The sequence below is a fragment of the Petaurus breviceps genome, unplaced genomic scaffold (genome assembly GCF_028583685.1).
Source record: "Petaurus breviceps papuanus isolate PSGF00001 unplaced genomic scaffold, PetGlider_PUasm1.0 126, whole genome shotgun sequence".
Lineage (NCBI taxonomy): Eukaryota > Metazoa > Chordata > Mammalia > Diprotodontia > Petauridae > Petaurus > Petaurus breviceps.
In genome coordinates this window covers 52,642,847-52,660,272 of record NW_027185655.1, presented here as the reverse complement: position 1 = coordinate 52,660,272, position 17,426 = coordinate 52,642,847, and the positions used below count along the sequence as shown (strand labels likewise).

General features: G+C 38.0%; 1 protein-coding gene and 1 long non-coding RNA gene across 2 annotated transcripts in view; one reads left to right on the top strand and one right to left on the bottom strand.

The window, feature by feature from the left end:
* Nucleotides 1–17,426, top strand: part of FAM149A (family with sequence similarity 149 member A) — an 85,711-nt gene that overhangs the window by 4,518 nt on the left and 63,767 nt on the right. The window lies entirely within an intron of this gene.
* Nucleotides 4,441–10,632, bottom strand: LOC138167073 (uncharacterized). The gene is made up of 3 exons (XR_011169802.1): nt 9,640–10,632; nt 8,380–8,527; nt 4,441–5,018 (listed from the first exon to the last, which is right to left on the bottom strand). It is a non-coding gene; the product is annotated as an uncharacterized lncRNA (long non-coding RNA).

Sequence of the window (17,426 nt, the reverse complement as noted above, 5' to 3'; positions counted from 1 at the left end):
CTTTCTTTCTTTCTTTCTTTCTTTCTTTCTTTCTTTCTTTCTTTCTTCCTTCCTTCCTTCCTTCCTTCCTTCCTTCCTTTCTTTCTTTCTTTCTTTCTTTCTTTCTTTCTTTCTTTCTTTCTTTCAAAGCAATCGGGGTTAAGTAACTTGCTCAAGGTTACACGGCCAGTTATTTCTGGGTATGGTGCTAAGTATCTGAGTCTGAATTCAATCCCCAGGTCATCCTGACACTGGGGCCGGTGCTCTTACTGAGCCACCTGGTCACCCCTTGCTTGTCATTTCTTATAGCACAATAATATTCCATCACAATCATATACTACAGCTTGTTTAGCCATTCCCCAATGAATGAGCATCCCTATGATTTCCAATTCTTAGCCACCACTATGAAAATAGCTGCTATAAACATTTTTGTGCAAATAGGTTCTTTCCCTTTTTTTTTGGGGGGGGGGGAATGTCATTGAGGTTTTAATCTGAACATGTGTTCTACTAGAAGGTAAGCTCCTTGAGGTCAGGAACTATTTTCTACTTCATCTTCATGTGCCCAGGGCCTTACACATACTTCAGCTTCAACTATGACATGGCATTAAAAGAGATTTTGGTGGTGTGCCTCCCACTTAAAGGGTGCTGCTTCTGAACTGATCTGAATCCTAGGTGAAAGAAAGACTATAAGCCTAGAGTAGGTGACCTAGACAGGGCATGGGGAGCATAGGAGAAAAGCACAGGGTGAGCTTGGGGAATAGCATATGATCCGGTTGGGCTGGTATATGGTCTGAGTAAAGAGGAGGAATGGGAGATAAACTAGAAAAGGAAGTGAGGACCAAGCATGAAAGACTTTGAATTCAAGGAAAGGGAAGGTTGAACTTTCTTTAGTAATAAAAGCTGGGCATTGTACAGGCTTTAAGGTTTGCAAAGCACTTCATAAATATTGTTTTTACATTTATTTATAGTGATCTCATTTTATTAGGTAAGGAGGAATCATTGAAAGTTTTTCTGAAGAATGTGACAAAACCAGAGCTGTGCTGTAGGACAGTGAATTGAGCTTAAGTATTTGGATGAATTTCATGAAAAAGGTCACTCTAGAGGGATAGGACACTGGGCTTGAAGTCAGGATTGGCTCATGTCATACTTGTGACACTTACTAGCTGTGTGAACCTGGGAGAGTCACTTAACCTTTGTGATTCATTTCTCTTACCTGTAAAACAAAGGACTTGATGTTGCCTAAGGTCTCTTGCAAGTGTAAATCTGTAATCCTCTTATGATTGCTGGGTAGATATTCTATGGGTCAGTCAGGTGGTCTAAGGGAATAGAGTGCCCAGTCTAAAATCTGGAAGACTTATCTTCCTGAATTCAAATATGGCCACAAACACTTCTGAGCTGTGTGACCCTGGGTGAGTCATGTCACCCTATTTACCTCAGTTTCCTCATCTGTAAAATGAGTTGGAGAAGGAAATGGCAAACCACTCCAGTGGCTTTGCCACGAAAACCCCAAATAGGGTCATGAAGAGTCAGACAGGACTGAAATGACTGAACAACAGAGATACTGGAGTCCAGAAGACCAGTTAAGAAAATATTACAATAATCCAGATGAAAGGTAATCAAGGTGTTGTCACTGGGAATAAAAAGGAGAGCTATCACAGAGGTAAAATTAATACAACATAATGATTGTTTGTCAAGATGGGGGAAGAAAGCCATAGAGAAAGAGTAGTCAATGAAGACTCTAATATTTCAAGCCTTGAAGGAGAGGAGAGAGTGGTGTTGTTAACAGAAATAGAGAAGTCAGGAAGATGCATCTTTAACTTTAAATACTTTTTAAACCTATGATTTTTTAGTATAGGTTTTCCTTTTACTGATAAGATAAATTGAGATTCCTCCCTATCACCCCCTCCCCCCCAAAAAAATCCCCAAACTAAACCATAACAAAATCAATTTGATTTAATGGGTGGTTTTCATGAGTTATTATTTAAAAAAATTATCATCTAAGAGCCAACCTTTTGGTGATGAGCTCTTCCTCCTTTAAAAACATTATTTTTCAGATGAGAAACCTGCAATCCTCCATGATCCCTATATTCATTCCATCTAGGTGGGACTTGCCATGTCTTAAATTCCACTGGTACAGTATTTGAGTACCCATGACAACCTCCACTTTTGTAAGGGGCTTTGCAAACTTAAAAGTTATGTATAAATAAATGTTAGCATTGATCATGATAATAATGCATTGGGGTCAGATTTTAGTGGAGAATGCTACTGTGTGTTTAACACAGTCATCAGTTCTCTTTACAGAAAAGGGTGTTCTGCATTTGTAAAGACACTGAAATGGTCCAAAAATCTGATGACTTTTGTACCATCGTACTCCTTGAACAATAGAAAAATAAAACCCATAAATACATACCTTAAGATTCTCCCTGATTTTTGCCTCTAGCTGTATAGCTATTTTAACTAATGGTAATAAGAAACAGTTAAATGGTTTTATAAATATGATCTCATTTGAACTTCACAAAAACCCTGGCAAGAAGTAGTATTATTATTATCCTCATTTAAAGTTGAGGAAACTGAGACAGACTAAGGTTGAGTGACTTGCCCAGGATCACACAGTTAGTAAATATATGAGGTCATATTTGAACTCGGTTCTTCTTGACTACAAATCCAGTACTCTGTCTACTGCATTACTTACCTGCCTACTTATTATCATTATAAAAACAGACTTGAAAATCAGTTTTGGAGGTTCTTAAGGCACATGTACATTCTTGCAAAGAGATACCACAAACAATGTTAGGAGTGAACACACAAACCTTGCAATTGTGTATTTATTTTGGAGCCAAGTTCATGTAAAGGGAAAGCAGTGTGGTGTTCTAGACCATTGGACTGGAACAATGGAGCTGGAAAGGACAATCTAATTCAAAGCCTTTATTTTACTGGTGAGGAAAACTGAGGCTCAGGGAGGTTAAGTATCTCCAAAGTCACACAGATAGTAAAAGCTGGCATTAGAATCGAAGTCTTCTTTCTCAGGAGCCAATTTGACCTTTTAAAATGTACTTTTTCGCTTCACCATGAATCCCACCTCCAGGAGGAACGCTTTTACTGGGGTCATAGTAAAGAAACCCATCAGCTTCTTCTTTTACAATGAGGGGTTAAGCTCTGTGCCCTCCCATTTAGAAAAAAAAAGAATCACTTCAAAACCTTGCCATCTATCCTGACTCTGTCTTCTGCAGCCCCAATCAATGCCATTCATGCAACAACTGGTCCTTCCTACATGTGTTGTTCTTCTAATATGGGGCACTACATAAAAGCAGAGACTTTCTGGCTTTTCTATGTATATCTCCATTATTAAATTATTTTTATATTCATTCATTTATGGAAAATTTGGAGGAAAATATTTGGACAAAAACATGTACGAGTTGCACTGGTTATTGGAAAGAGTACTTACTTGGATGAGATCATGGATCCACTGAATTATTAAAAGAACCCAGTTTTGAACTATTGCCAATTTTCATAATTTCAAAATTAAAAAGCAAAACAAACAAAACTATCATGTTCAGTGACTACCTGAGCTTCCAACTTAGAAGAGAATGGGGGAGAGGTTCCAATCTAGTCAATGGGGGAGCACTGATGTATAGGTTTTCTAGTTCTTGGTTTTCTTATATGTAAAATAAGGGACAGTTAGACTAGATGGCTTGTAAAGTCCCTTTCAGCTTTGTATCCTCGATCTTATACTATGGGAACATATGCTCCTTGGTAAGGGATATGAGAGAAATTTTCATTGAAGGAGTTTGCCTAGAAAGGACAAGTCAGATAAAGAGCCAGGATGCCCCATGTATTTGAAGTGTAAAATTTACAGTGTTTCATACACAGAAAACTTGGTTCTCTATTTTGGGGGATAGAGGGAAAATATTTCTTTTGTAAAATTTTTTCATTTTATTTTTAATTTGTGGAATAAAACGAGGATTTCCATAAGATTGTATAAAAAAAGATTGCACATGAAGCTGCAAATCTATTATGTAAAACTTGTTATTCCTTTTAAATATATAACAAAGTTATTATGTAAATTTCTGTTTTCTTCTTTTTGTTCTTCCCCCCGTCCCTGCCCTAGAGATAGTTACTATTATACACAAATATGTATATATATATGTATACATATATGTATTGCATATTGCATAGAGATACCATAAAAATGTTAGGAGTGAACACACAAACCTTCCACTGATAATATTTTACTTTGTGTATTTACTTTGGAGTCCAGTTCATATAAAGGGAAAGCGGTATTATGTCCTCAATTGTTTGGATTGGAACCTTGGAGTTAGAGCTAAAAGGAACAATCTAATCCAAAGGCCTTACTTTACTGATAAGGAAACTGAAATCATTCTATATATACTTCTCTATATGCATGTATTCTATACATTCTTTATCAGTTCTCTCTCTGGAGGCAGATAGCATCTTCCTTTATATGTCCTTTGTAGTTAATTTGGGTATTTTTAATAGTCAAAATGATTTATTCACTCAAAGTTGTTTTTAAAACAATTTCACTGTTATTGTATACAACATTCTCTTGGTTCTGCTCATTTCACTCTTCATTATTTTGTGCAAGTCTATCTATGTTTTTCTAAGATACTTGAGCTCATAATTTCTTTTTTTTTGTCTGTGCCTGATTTCCCTTTCTTTCTTTACCATAATTTTCAACCCTCACTTTTTATATAAAATTTTAGTGTGGAGGGGAAATATTTCACAAAAACCTTAAGAGGTAACATAGCTAGTGTACAGAAAGCCAAACTCAGAGGCTCCAACATATGGGTTCAAGTCTTGCCTCTATTATTTATTTGTTATGTGAATAAAATTCAAAAAGAGTCACAACTTCTCATAGACCCAGGCTCTCAGACTAGAAGGTTCAAGGCAGGTGCTGATCTTCATTAGCAGAGGGCTCCTCCTTACTGGGAGTTCCCCATTACAATGAAATCACAAGTCTGGTCTGAAATACTCACGAGGCTCCATGTTGTTGTAGTACGAATTGACTAGTCAAACCAGACCTGAATAGAGAAGACAAGGAGGAAGATGACAATCTCAATCCTAGCCCTGGGATGCAAGGTGCTTTATGGACATAATATAAAGTTCTAAGTAGGAAAATTTCCCTTTCCCCCAGAATCCTCTTTCCTCTCTTTCTGCTTACCTCATAAAGATCCAAGGGTATTTTAAATCTTTCTCATTTATAGCAATTGCTATCTTGGACCTTTTTTTGTTTGTTTGTTTGGTTGCCTGGGAGATTTTCTGAAGTTCATGGTGTTTTCTGCTGGGACCTTGCAGTTCCATAGGGACCTGTAGGAGAGTGAGCTCAGCCTATGGATCATCACATAACTTCCCACTTAATCTTAAGGATAGTAATGACTTTGGTTAGGCTGGCTGCTGAACAAGCGTGTTGTGCTTAACAGGAGAAAATGAGTTGTTTTATTTTCCTTGTCTTATGTCAGGATTTCTTACTGTTAAATCTCTTTTTTTTTGGACTTGTTTATTAGTCTCATGGTACACATCTTAAAGCAAGACATTCAAAGCTGAAATTGAAACCGCAAGATATGTTTCACAGCTGGCCAAATTTCAGTGTTTTCCAAAAGGGAATCCACGTATATCAAAATAATATTTTTGCTTCTGAGAGCTAAGCAAGCATATATGTCAGGCTGATTGTTGATGATCATTGGATAATATTTGTCATTCTCAGCATAAGGTCTTCCTATGACACATGACTGTATTATATGAACATTAGGTAGGTAATTGCTATGAGTGAGGGCGCCAATACAAAGATCTTCACACAATGAGAGGTAGCATGGTATTGTGGAGAGAGTAGCAGACTTGGAGGCAGCAAAACTGGGGTTCAAATCCTGCCATAGTTCTAGCTATGCGATCCTGGAAAAGTAACTTAACCTCTGTGTACCTCAGCTCCCTCATCTGTAAAATGAGGGGATTGGTCCCTTTCAGCAGCTAGGTAGCTCAGTGGAGAGAGTACTGGACCTGCAGTCAGGAATCCCTGAGTTCAAACCTAGCCTCAGATACTTACTAACTGAGTGATCCTGGACAAATCCCTTGGCATCAGTTTCCTCATCTCATCTGTAAAATGGGCATAATAATAACACCTACTTTCCAGGGTTGTCATGAGGATCAAATGAGATAATATTTGTAAAATACTTTTTAAACCCTTATTTCTACACAAATCCTTGATAGGCATTATTATTAAATCCATGATTTTGTGACCCCTATTCCTGTTAAGAATGGAGTAAAGGTATATTTTTCTTCTAACTTCCAACCCCACAGGAAGCATTTACAAGGCCCACCTATAAGTAGTGTGTGCTTTTCTAAAAGAACAGCAGGTACTACACAAAATATGCAATGTGGAACAGGATTCAATTAACCGCTAGCACCAAATGGAAATAAATGATGTCTTATTCCCTATGGAAGACAAATACTCAAAAGATTAAAAATAATAGAACGCACTGCCTCATAATGCCTAGTATCAATGATGCAATGTGAAAGGGCTCACAAATGCTTAAATGCAGTAAGGGTGGAGTTTAAACACTTGTCAGGGTTCTCCCACACTTCTGTGGCATGGTCTGAGAGGAAGACAAGCTATATCCATAATGGCTCGATTATTTAGGCTCAAATGAACTCAATGAAGAATAGAACTAAAATAATTCAATGAAATATCCACTGTTGCATTCTTTTTTCATTGCCTTGGTACTTCCACATTTATGGTTATTACTGCTATTACTATATGTATGTGAATATATATCTATACATACATATACACACACACACACACACACACACACATATATATATATATATATATATATTTACTTCCAAAATACCATGAAATCTGCTTACAATACAAAAAGTGGGGGAACTAGATTAACATTTGCTTTATGTCGTAACTTTATACTTTATTAATCAGTAAGCAACTATTTGGGCATCTAGGTGCTGCAGTGGATAGATTGCTGGGCCTGAAATCAGGAAGAATCATCTTCCTGAGTTCAAATTTGGCTTCAGACACTTTCTAGATGTGTGCAAGTCACTTAACTCTGTTTGCCTCAGTTTCCTCATCTGTAAAATGGAGAAGGAAATGGCAAACCACTCCAGTATCTTTGCCAAGAAAAACTCAAACTAAGTCACAAAGAGTTGGACATGACTAAAAAATGACTGAAAGCCACTATGAAGCTCTTCTTATGTGCCAAGCCCTGGGCTAAGCACAGTGATACAGAGAAAGAAAAAAACCAGGGATAGCTAGTGGATAGAGTACTGGCCCTGAAGTCAGGAGCACTTAGTCTTTTTACACTTACTAGCTCTGTGACCCTGGGTAAGTCACTTAATTTAGATTGCCTCTCCCACCCTCCCATCCCTGCCAAAAAAAAAGGATAAAAATCATGGCTGCTCTCAGGAAGCTTACATTCTAATGGAGGAAACGACATACAAAAATCTAGGTACCTGGTTGATTGGTTGTTGCCTATGCCATACTGCTTCTATTCAAATAATAATGAGGATAAAATAGGGGCCTAGTGACCAAATAAATACTTAGTAAATTTGTTTTTAATTTAAAAAGAGAATATAAGCTATCTATATTTACCAAAGGTCTTCCAAAATTTAATTTAAATTGAATTTCTGTTGTAATAATTAGAATAAAATGCCATATAGTTTTCTCTTGTTATTTTATCCTTAGGGGGTTTGAATATGTTTATCTCTGACTAGTGTTAAAAGAAAACTTAATACAGTACATATCTAGCTAGGACCTAGCTCTGGGAATTGTATACCATAGGATTATAGATTTTGAGCTGGACCAGAGGTCATTTAGTTCAACTTCCTCAGTTTACAAATTAGGAAACTGAGTCTCAGAGAAGATGAATGACTTGCTCAAGGGATTCAAACTTAGGTGTCTAACTCAAGATCCAGCACCATTTCCATTGTACTACATAGTGGATATTTTAAAATTTAATCTGCATTATTAAGATTTTCTCTACCACTTTCTTAAGTCTAATGAGCAAAACAGAGTAAATCAAACCCTGATTTGTTGTGTGCCAATTTCTGAGTTGTAAATGGTCATACTGAAAATTGAATTGTCACTAAATCTCCTAATCTGGTTGGAGCTGACTCCAACATATTCCAATAACCCTAGTTACATTTAAAATAGATCTAGCCTTTAAGAATAGCAATCTTCCTTCAAAAAGAAAATAAGATGAAGAAATAAAATGAATAATATAAATATAATAAACATAAACACCGTATTTTAAAAGCTTCATTAAATAAGTTCTAATATACATGGATGGGAAAATAACTTTTAAAACTTTTTATTTATTTTGGCATTCAAATAAAATTTTTCATCTTGTAAACTCTTGATTGCACTTTACTAACCTTATTACATAATTATTGCTATGCTTTTTGTGTATACTTGACAGCCGCTGAGTTCCTTTCCAACTCTTATAATCTGTGATTCCATTTAATAGCAAATCAAATATTTTATTCACTTCAGGAAGGTATATAGAGGGAATGTATTGTCTTTCTGGAAAAAAAAAACAAACAAAGAAGAAGCAATTAGATATGGCACTTACTGATGGAAATGCTATCCATGTACGTAAGTATTTTTTAATTAGAAGACTCCACTTAAGTGTTTAGGAGAAACCCCATAATTAAATATTGACAACTATGATCCTTCCTGTGAGGTCATACTGAAAGTTTATCAAGTTTGAAGAATATGATGTTTATCTCACTTGGTTAATGAAATATTGAACATTTAATCATGATTACTAATAGATATTAAGCCCTTTTGAAGATTTTAGTTACCAGACATTGAAGATACCTGTAGATTTGAAAATGATGTTAAGGTTGGAGTTTCCCTCTGATGCCTCATCATGGTTTAGGAGAACTCTGAGTTCTTGAAGGAAATGTGAGCTAAACATAAGCTCTTTCAGGTCCCAGCCAGCTGAAAAGGCTTCTGGGTACCAGCCCAGTAATGGATTGAGTGTCTGTCACCAAGAGCCCCCCAGTTAAGTCCCAAGAGGTTCATCTACAGAAGTTTGGCCATTAGTTGAAAATTACATAGTTTGGGAAGAAAAAATGAGTCCTGATAAGTTAAAATATTCACCTGTAAACTAAACAATCTGTTTCTCATTACCAACCCTATAAACAATGTCAAATGGGTGAGTCACTCTCACTAATCTTTTTACATAATTAATAGCTGAGCCTGAGGCCTTAGATTCAACTTAGAATCAACTGTAAGCTCATAAAGGAATTCTTTCCACCTTCTTGGTTTAGCATTCTTGTCACAGCCTGGATTTAGTGGACCAGAGTCAGCTATTTTAAAATTTTATAAGTTTTCTTAGCAAGATCTCCTATTAATACATACTGTGGAATTTCCTTGATTAGGAAATCTCTGGAGTCATGGAGGCAGAATTATGTATATTTTGACAGGGGCTTGGGAGTTGTATTACAAGAAGAGGATTTTGCTTGTGTAAGAATCAATTGCCTATTAAGTGCTGTCTTAGGAACTGAGGGGTACAAAAATAAAGACTGAAATAATCCCTACTCTTAACATTATAACAGCAGAGACAACAAGTACTTATATAAGAAGTATATGCTATACAGAATAAATATAAAACAATACACAGTTAATACCTCCTTTGGGCTCACTTGCCCCAATCCTGCACCAGAACTGGCATACTGTGTCCCCAGAAGATGTACTGCTCCTGCTCTCAGGGTTCTAGGAGTAATGTTGTGGGTGACTATCCTCCTTACCTATGGCTTAGGAGTCCCCATCAGTGTGCTCCTTCTTAACAAGTATGCTGGGTGAAGCACTGAGCTTACAGCTGCTGAACCTACCAGACTCAGTTGCTTGGACCAAGAAGGGTTGCTTGGCCACTGGGAAGCTGCTAGATAGGGCTGGGTCGGTTGCCCTGCTGTTAACGTGTGGTTTCTCAGGCTGGACTGGCCAGAGTGCTGACTTGCTGGGCTCTTCTGATAAACCAGATGATCTTTTAGATTCCCTGGGTTTGCTCTTTGATGAGCATTAGCAATCTTTCACTTCCTCTGGCCCCTGGTTTAGCACTATGCTTTCTTCGGCTATGGTGCTCCTTCAGCCCGTTATGGATTAACCCAAATCTCTCCTGTTTGACTTTCCTTAGTACCAGGCTCTGAAATGTTCATTTCAAGTCAGGAATGGTAAGAGGTAAATCCCTTCCTGTTCAGCCATCCTGACTGGTACAAAGCAAGTTCCTTTAGCCAGACCCTGTACTGTCGCTTTTCATGATCAGTCTAGATTTTGCAAAGAAAGCCCCAAATGGGATCACAAAGAGCTGGACAGGACTGAAAAGACTGAACAACAATTGCAGCAACAACTAGATGTAGGCAGTCATACTTCCCAGAATCCTATTCAGGTCAAAATTATAAATACAGGCTGTTTCCTAGAGGCAAGTTCATGGTCTAGTTAGCTTCTGCTATGCAGTTGAGCTATTCAAGTCTCAAGTCATTTCTAGCTTTGGAGTGGTCTTCTTTTTCTACTCTTGACTTGAAAGGACTTTGTCCTTATATTTCCACGCCTATTTTTTCCTCTTCTTAACTTTAACTTTACAAAATCTCAAGAGAGCAGACCATTATTCAAGGTAGCAAGTTAGCTAGATAGTTAGGTTGGGAGGGTAGTAATATTTGAAGAGTGGGGAAACAGGAAAGGCCTGTTATAGAAAGTGGTGTTTAACATGATTATTATGGAAATGTTTTGCATGACTACACTTGTATAACCTAAATCTAATTGCTAGTCTTCTCAATGAGGGAGTGGAGGTGGTAGGAAGGTAGTAAGGGAGAGAATTTGGAGCTCAAAGTTTTTTTTTTTTTAAGCAATTGGGGTTAAGTAACTTGCTCAAGGTTACCCGGCCAGGTGTTTCTGGGTGGGTGCTAAGTGTCTGAGCCCGGATTCCATCCCAGGTCATCCCAACTCTGGGGCCAGTGCTCTTACTCACTGTGCTACCTGGCTGCCTCCCCCCTTTTTAAAAATTTTATTATTTATTCTTAATATTTGGAATATACTTTTTTTTTTGCCTTTTGGAGGGCAATTGGGGTTAAGTAACTTGCCCAAGGTTACACAGCTAGCTTTTTTTTTTTTTGTGGGTGTTAAGTGTCTGAGGCCAGAACTGAACTCAGGTCCTCCTGACTCCAGGGCCAGTACTCTACTCACTGCACCACCTAGCCACCGAGGGGCTCAAAGTTTTAAAAACAAATGTCAAAAATTGTTTTTGCATGTAACTGAGGAAAAAATAAAATGCTAAATAAAAGTTAAAACAAAAAGGAAGTGGTGTTTAAGCCATATCTCAAAAGAGAAGAGGAATTCTATGATGAGGAGAAGATACATGCTGGGCAAGGGGGACTGCCAGTTGTAGCAGCGAGCACCCTAGCATACCTAAGATGGCTGCTAGCACAGGTTCCTAGATCTGATTTTCTAAAGGAAAGCAACTCAAAATGGATTAACAATCTTGCTTTAATCAATTTAACATATGTCATTTACCTAGTTCAGGAGAAAAAGGTCAGCACCCTGAACTTCAGAGAATACAGAGGTTACAAGTAGACAAAAAATACAGACAGAGAAACAGATAAGCAGACAGGCTTCCAACTGTCTGATTATAACATCTATATCTAGTTAGTTACCAGAGAGGGAAGCACCAACATATGGATTTTCAAAGCCAGGGGGCTCAATGGCTGCCCAGAGTCTCATCTGGTCAAATTACACAGCTCTTCTCAAAGTGAGCCCCAAAGCAAAACCTCACATCAGGGTATATATAGCCTTCTCCTGGGACAGAGAATATCACAACCCTCTTGACCCACTGCCCAATCACAAAGTATCAAGGTGTGGGTGTTCCTGAAAAACAAGCCTCCCTCCACAGGCTCCATGTGACCACATTTAGTCTATTAGGGGGCAGAGTATATTTTCAAATCAGGGAAGGTTCTCAGATTCACTTAAGCCTATAAAGGGGCCAAGGGGCAGGAAAGATCTTCAGATTCCCATTCCCATAACACCAGTGCAAAGTTACAGGGACTGGAAATGTAGTGCAAGATATGAGGAACAGAGAGGACACTTTTGTTGCATTACAGAGCATAGAAGGGAATTACATATAATATAATATACATATAATAAGACTGGAAAAATAGATGGATGCCAGGTTGGGAAGGATATTAAAAGACAAACAAAAGACTATATAATCAGTCCTAGAGATAATAAATAAGAAGGCACTGGATTTCATTGAGTAGGCAGCTGACATGATCAGGACATGCTTCCCTTGAGGGGAATCACTTGGCACTGTACTTTGTAAAGTATACGGCCAAGGTAAGTGAACCAGGATTGGGGTGGAGGGAGGAGAATTGAGTCATAACTTGAGGGAGGTGTAGAGGTAGCATGGAAGAGAAGGAAAGAGAGAAGCATGGGAGGAGAAAGGGACAAATGAAAGAAAGAGAAAGGGCGAGCTTGTGTCCTCATGACAATAATAGCTAACATTTATATAGTACCTACTGTGTGCCAAGCATTGTGCTAAGTGCTTAACAATTATTTCATTTGATCTTCACAATATCCCTGAGAAGTAGGTGCTATTATTATTCCCTTTTTTCAGATAAGAAAGTTGAGGCAAAAAGGTTAAATGACTTAGCTAGGGTCACACAGGTAATAAAGGTCTGAGGCTGAATCTGAACTCAGAGCTTTCTGACTCCAGGTTTCACTCTGTACTCTGTGCCAACTAGCTGTCCCAATGGTTCTAAAACTTCAAATCTAGGGGTGGCTAGGTTGCACAGTGAATAGAGCACCTGCCCTGGAGTCAGGAGAACCTGAGTTCAAATTTGGCCTCAGACACTGAACATTTACTGGCTGTGTGACCTTGGGCAAATCACTTAACCCCAATTGCCTCTCCAAAAAAAAGCTACCCCCCCAAAAAACCTTCAAATCTAAGTCACTATTACATATATATGTATAAAACAATATATCTTATATATAACAGCATATTATATATAATATATATATATGATAAATATATATGTATATATTATATACAGTGTATATGTATATATGTGTATGTATATATTATGCATACATACATATGTATACATACACATACACTAATTAGTGTGTTACAAATTGAAAATGAGTAGGACTTAATGGACAGCATATTGAGTTTTGAAGGAAAAAGACATGAGTTCATGTCGCACTGCCAAAATTTTCTATCTATGTGATCATAAGTGATCCATTTAATTTCACTGGCTTTTAACTATTTAACCAACAAGCCTTAGTTTCTTCATCTGAAAAATGGAAGTAATATCTGTAATATAGGGTTTAAACCTGGTAAGTTTGTTGAAAGGTTTGCATTAGATGATGCATATAAATGCTTTGTAAACTTCGAAGTTCTATGTAAATATTAGTTATTATTATTATAGGTAGCAAAGAACAGATGAATTTTCTAGAATCCTTTCTGCATAGGATAATACTTTTTGAGCTGGAAGGGACCGGAGAGACCATGTAATCTACCATCCTTTACTTACAGATGAGAAAACTGCAGCCCATGAGATTAAATGAATTACCTATGATCCCATAGGCAGCAAGTTGCATGGCCAAGATTCAAACCCAGATCCTTTGACTCAATTTAGCACTCTTTTCATTGTTCTATTCTTTGGGACTTACTTGGCAGGGGTGATTCCATGATCATGAAGGTGGTTTCCCCAGAGTGGGGCTCATCCACAGGGTTAACACCTGTGATTTCTCCAAATGCAGCAAGCCAAGACTAAAGTGGAAGGAGAGTTGATACATGACTCTTTGTTCACAGATAATTGTGCACTCAATGCAGCCTCTGAGGCTGAGATGCAACAAAGTATGGATTGATTCTCTGATGCTTATGCTAATTTTGGCTTAACAATCAACACCAAGAAAATAGAGGTTCTCCGGGTAGATGGGTGATACAGTGAATAGAGCACTGGCCCTGGAGTCAGGAAGGACCTGAATTCAAATTTGGCCTCAGACACTTGACACTTACTACCTGTGTGACCCTGGGCAAATCACTTTGCCCCAATTACCTTGCCTTGCCTCCCTCCCTCCAAAAAAAAAAAAAAAAGAAAGAAAAAGAAAAAAAGAGGTTCTCTACCATTCAGCACCACACCATCCATACATGAAACCCTAAGTTATAACAAATAGAGAAATAATGAATGTTGTGGATAAGTTCACTTACTTTGGCAGCGTATTTTCCACCGATATATACATAGATGATGAGGTTGACACATTGCCAGTGCTAGCTCAGTGTTTCGGAAGTACGTTGGAGAGAAAAGGTATTAGACTGTCTACTAGGTTAAAAGTCCACAGAACTGTTGTGCTGACCTCATTTTTATACGCCTGTGAAACCTGAACCGTCTACCAGTGCCACGCCAGGAAACTGAATCTCTTCCATTTGAATTGTCTTAGGAAGATTCTGAAGATCACCTGGAAGGATAAGGTGCCAGACACTGAGGTCCTTTCTGAAGCTAAACTGCCAAGTATTTAAACTATTGCAGAGAGCATAAATCTGACAGGCTGACCACATTGTCAAACGCCTAACGTACACTTTCCTAAAAGACTATTTTATGGAGAACTTATACAAGGCAAGTGCTCACATGATGGTCAGCCTTACAAGGGCACTCTCAGAGGCCTGTCTGAAGAACTTTGGAATCTGTTGTCAGATATGAGAGGTATTGGCAAAGGACTGCCCAGCATAGCATGCCTGCATCAAAGAAGGTGCTATATTCCATGAGTAAAGTAGCTCAAAAGAAATGGGAGATGTGGAAAGCTTAGAGACATCTTCCCTCCAAATGTTCATATGACCTATTTGTGTTTGAGCTGTGGTGGAGCCTTCTTCAGCTCATATGGTCTGATCAGCCAGTCAGACACACTATACTTTGACCCCAACATAGTGATGTTACTTTGGTCTTCAAGAACAAAAGACAGCAACCAACCAACTTTGGGAAGGGATAAAGAAAGTCTGTTTATAAGAATTTAAAATATGATTCTAGACAATAGCATCTCTTCTCTAAGCCTTTCAATAAACATCCTCCTTAGCAGCCTCTTAACTACAAGTTTTGTTTCAAATTATCTCTGTTTATTTTGGCAACAGTAGCTAAGTCCTTCCTTCATTAGCTTTTCCAATGGTCAATTAATCTCTCTCTGCTTCCATAGAATAGGAAGGGAAGGGAACATGCATTTATTAAGAGTCCACTATGTGCCAGCCTACTACTATGTTGAGCACTTTACAAATATATCTTATTTAATCTTCACAACAACCCTGGGATGTAGGTGTTATTATTACTCCCATTTTATGGTTGAGGAAACTGAGTCAGAAAGAGGTTAATTGACATGCCCAGGGTTACCCAGCTAGTAAATCTTTGAGATCAAATTTGCACTCAGGTCTTCCTGATGCAAGGTCCAATGTTCTATGCATTACATCACCTAACTACCTCTAGGCATCACTGACAGCCATATTTAAGAGGGCTAAAGTAAATATGAACTTGGTCTCCAAATAAAATATTTGCAAAGATCTTGACAATGGAGTAGGACAGGTAAGGAAGATCTGTGTTCAAGTCCTGCCTTAGACATTAGCTTTGTGACTCTGGGCAAGTCATTAAACCTCTTAACTTGTTTCTTTTTCTATAAAATGGGAATAATGATAGCAGCCACCTCAAAGGTTAGATTTGAGAATCATCAAAACAGAGATGGTAATTAAATCAGTGGGAGTTGATGAGATTCCCAAGTGAAGTCAGGTAGACAGAGAAAAGAAGAGGGTTCAGGACTGAACCCCCAGGGACACCTATAGTTAGAAAGTGTGATCTGGAAGAGGATCCAGAAAAGGAGATAGAGAAGGAGTGGTCAGAGAGGTAGGAAGAAAATCAGGAGAGAGGGGTCTCCAAAATTCTAGAGAAGAGAGTACTGAGGGGGAGAGAGGGATCAACAGTATCAAGGCTGCAGAGAGGTCGAGGAGAATTAGGAGTGAGAAAAGGCCATTGATACTTTGCTGTTTTTTTCTTTTTAGAGGGGGGAAGGTAGGGCAATTGGAGTTAAGTGACTTGACCAAGGTCACATGACTAGTAAGTGTTAAGTGTCTGATGTAAGATTTGAACTCAGGTCCTCCTGATTCCAGGACTGATGCTCTATTCACTGTGCCACCTAGCCACCCCAAGACCATTGATACTTTGAAAGTCAAGTCAATAAATATTTATTAAATGCTTACTATATGCCTGGCACCATGCTAAGTGCTGGAAATTCAAATAGAAATAGAAGACTGTTTTTGCCCTCGAGGAGCTTATATTCCAATGTAATGTCTGTGATTTTCCAGGTGTCCTCCCTTCCTCAAAACAGATTATATTAACCTCTGTATCTTCTGTACTAATAGGAACACAAAATGTTAAACATCTATTGTTTCAACCCAGTGGAATTCATTTAACAGAAAAGGGAATGGGGTGAAGGTTAACATTTGTTTGCTTAGATAATTGATAGCTCCTGCAGCTTCTCAAGGCTGCATGGGGTTCCAAATGTTTTTTGTTCCACAAACACCTTCCAACAACAACAAAATGTGCTGTAAATTCACAGGCAATTTAATATACTATTTATAATATTATTCATAATAATTTACTGCTTACAACACTGTTAAAGAATTTTTATTGTGAACCCCTTGGTCCAGGTGGGGAATCTGAGGCCTCAAGGATCACATGGGGCCCTGTAGGTCCCCAAGTGCAGCTCTTTGAATTCAAACTTCACAGAAAAAATTCCCTTAATAAACGGATTTGTTCTGTAAAACTTGGACTCAATCAAAAGGCCACACCCAAGGATATAAACAGCCACGTGTGGCCTTGAGGCCTCCAGCTCCCCACCCCTGCCTCAGACCATTCATTGCAAATCCCTAAGGAGGTCATGAGCCACTAAATGGGAATAAGGTTTAGCAAACAGAAAACATAGGATCTGAAAACAGAAAATCTCAGTTCAAATTGCAGTTCTGCTACTTCTTACCTTTATGAGCTTGGCCCGCAGTTTCCTAATTTGTAAAATGACCAGCTTATATTAGATGAAAGGTACCCTTTTTTTAACCTATGGTCTAGTGATCCTTCTGAAAAGAAAGATGAAATACCAATTGAGCTATTTTCTGTAGTTTTATAATTTAGCTGCTACAGAGAAAGATAATTTCTTATGTATTCACAATTTTCAGTGCATTTGTGCTCTGAATTAGATGATTAAGGAATACACAGTGATTGGTCACTCTTAAACTATTCAACAAATATTTATCAGGTACTTATTATGTAAAACAAATTGATCTATGACTATGTCTACATATAATTCATAGATTTGGCAAAGATCCTGTCATTTTGACGAACTTCAGTCTCGATAGCTCCTGCCCCTTCAATTATTTTTTTTTTCTGAAAAG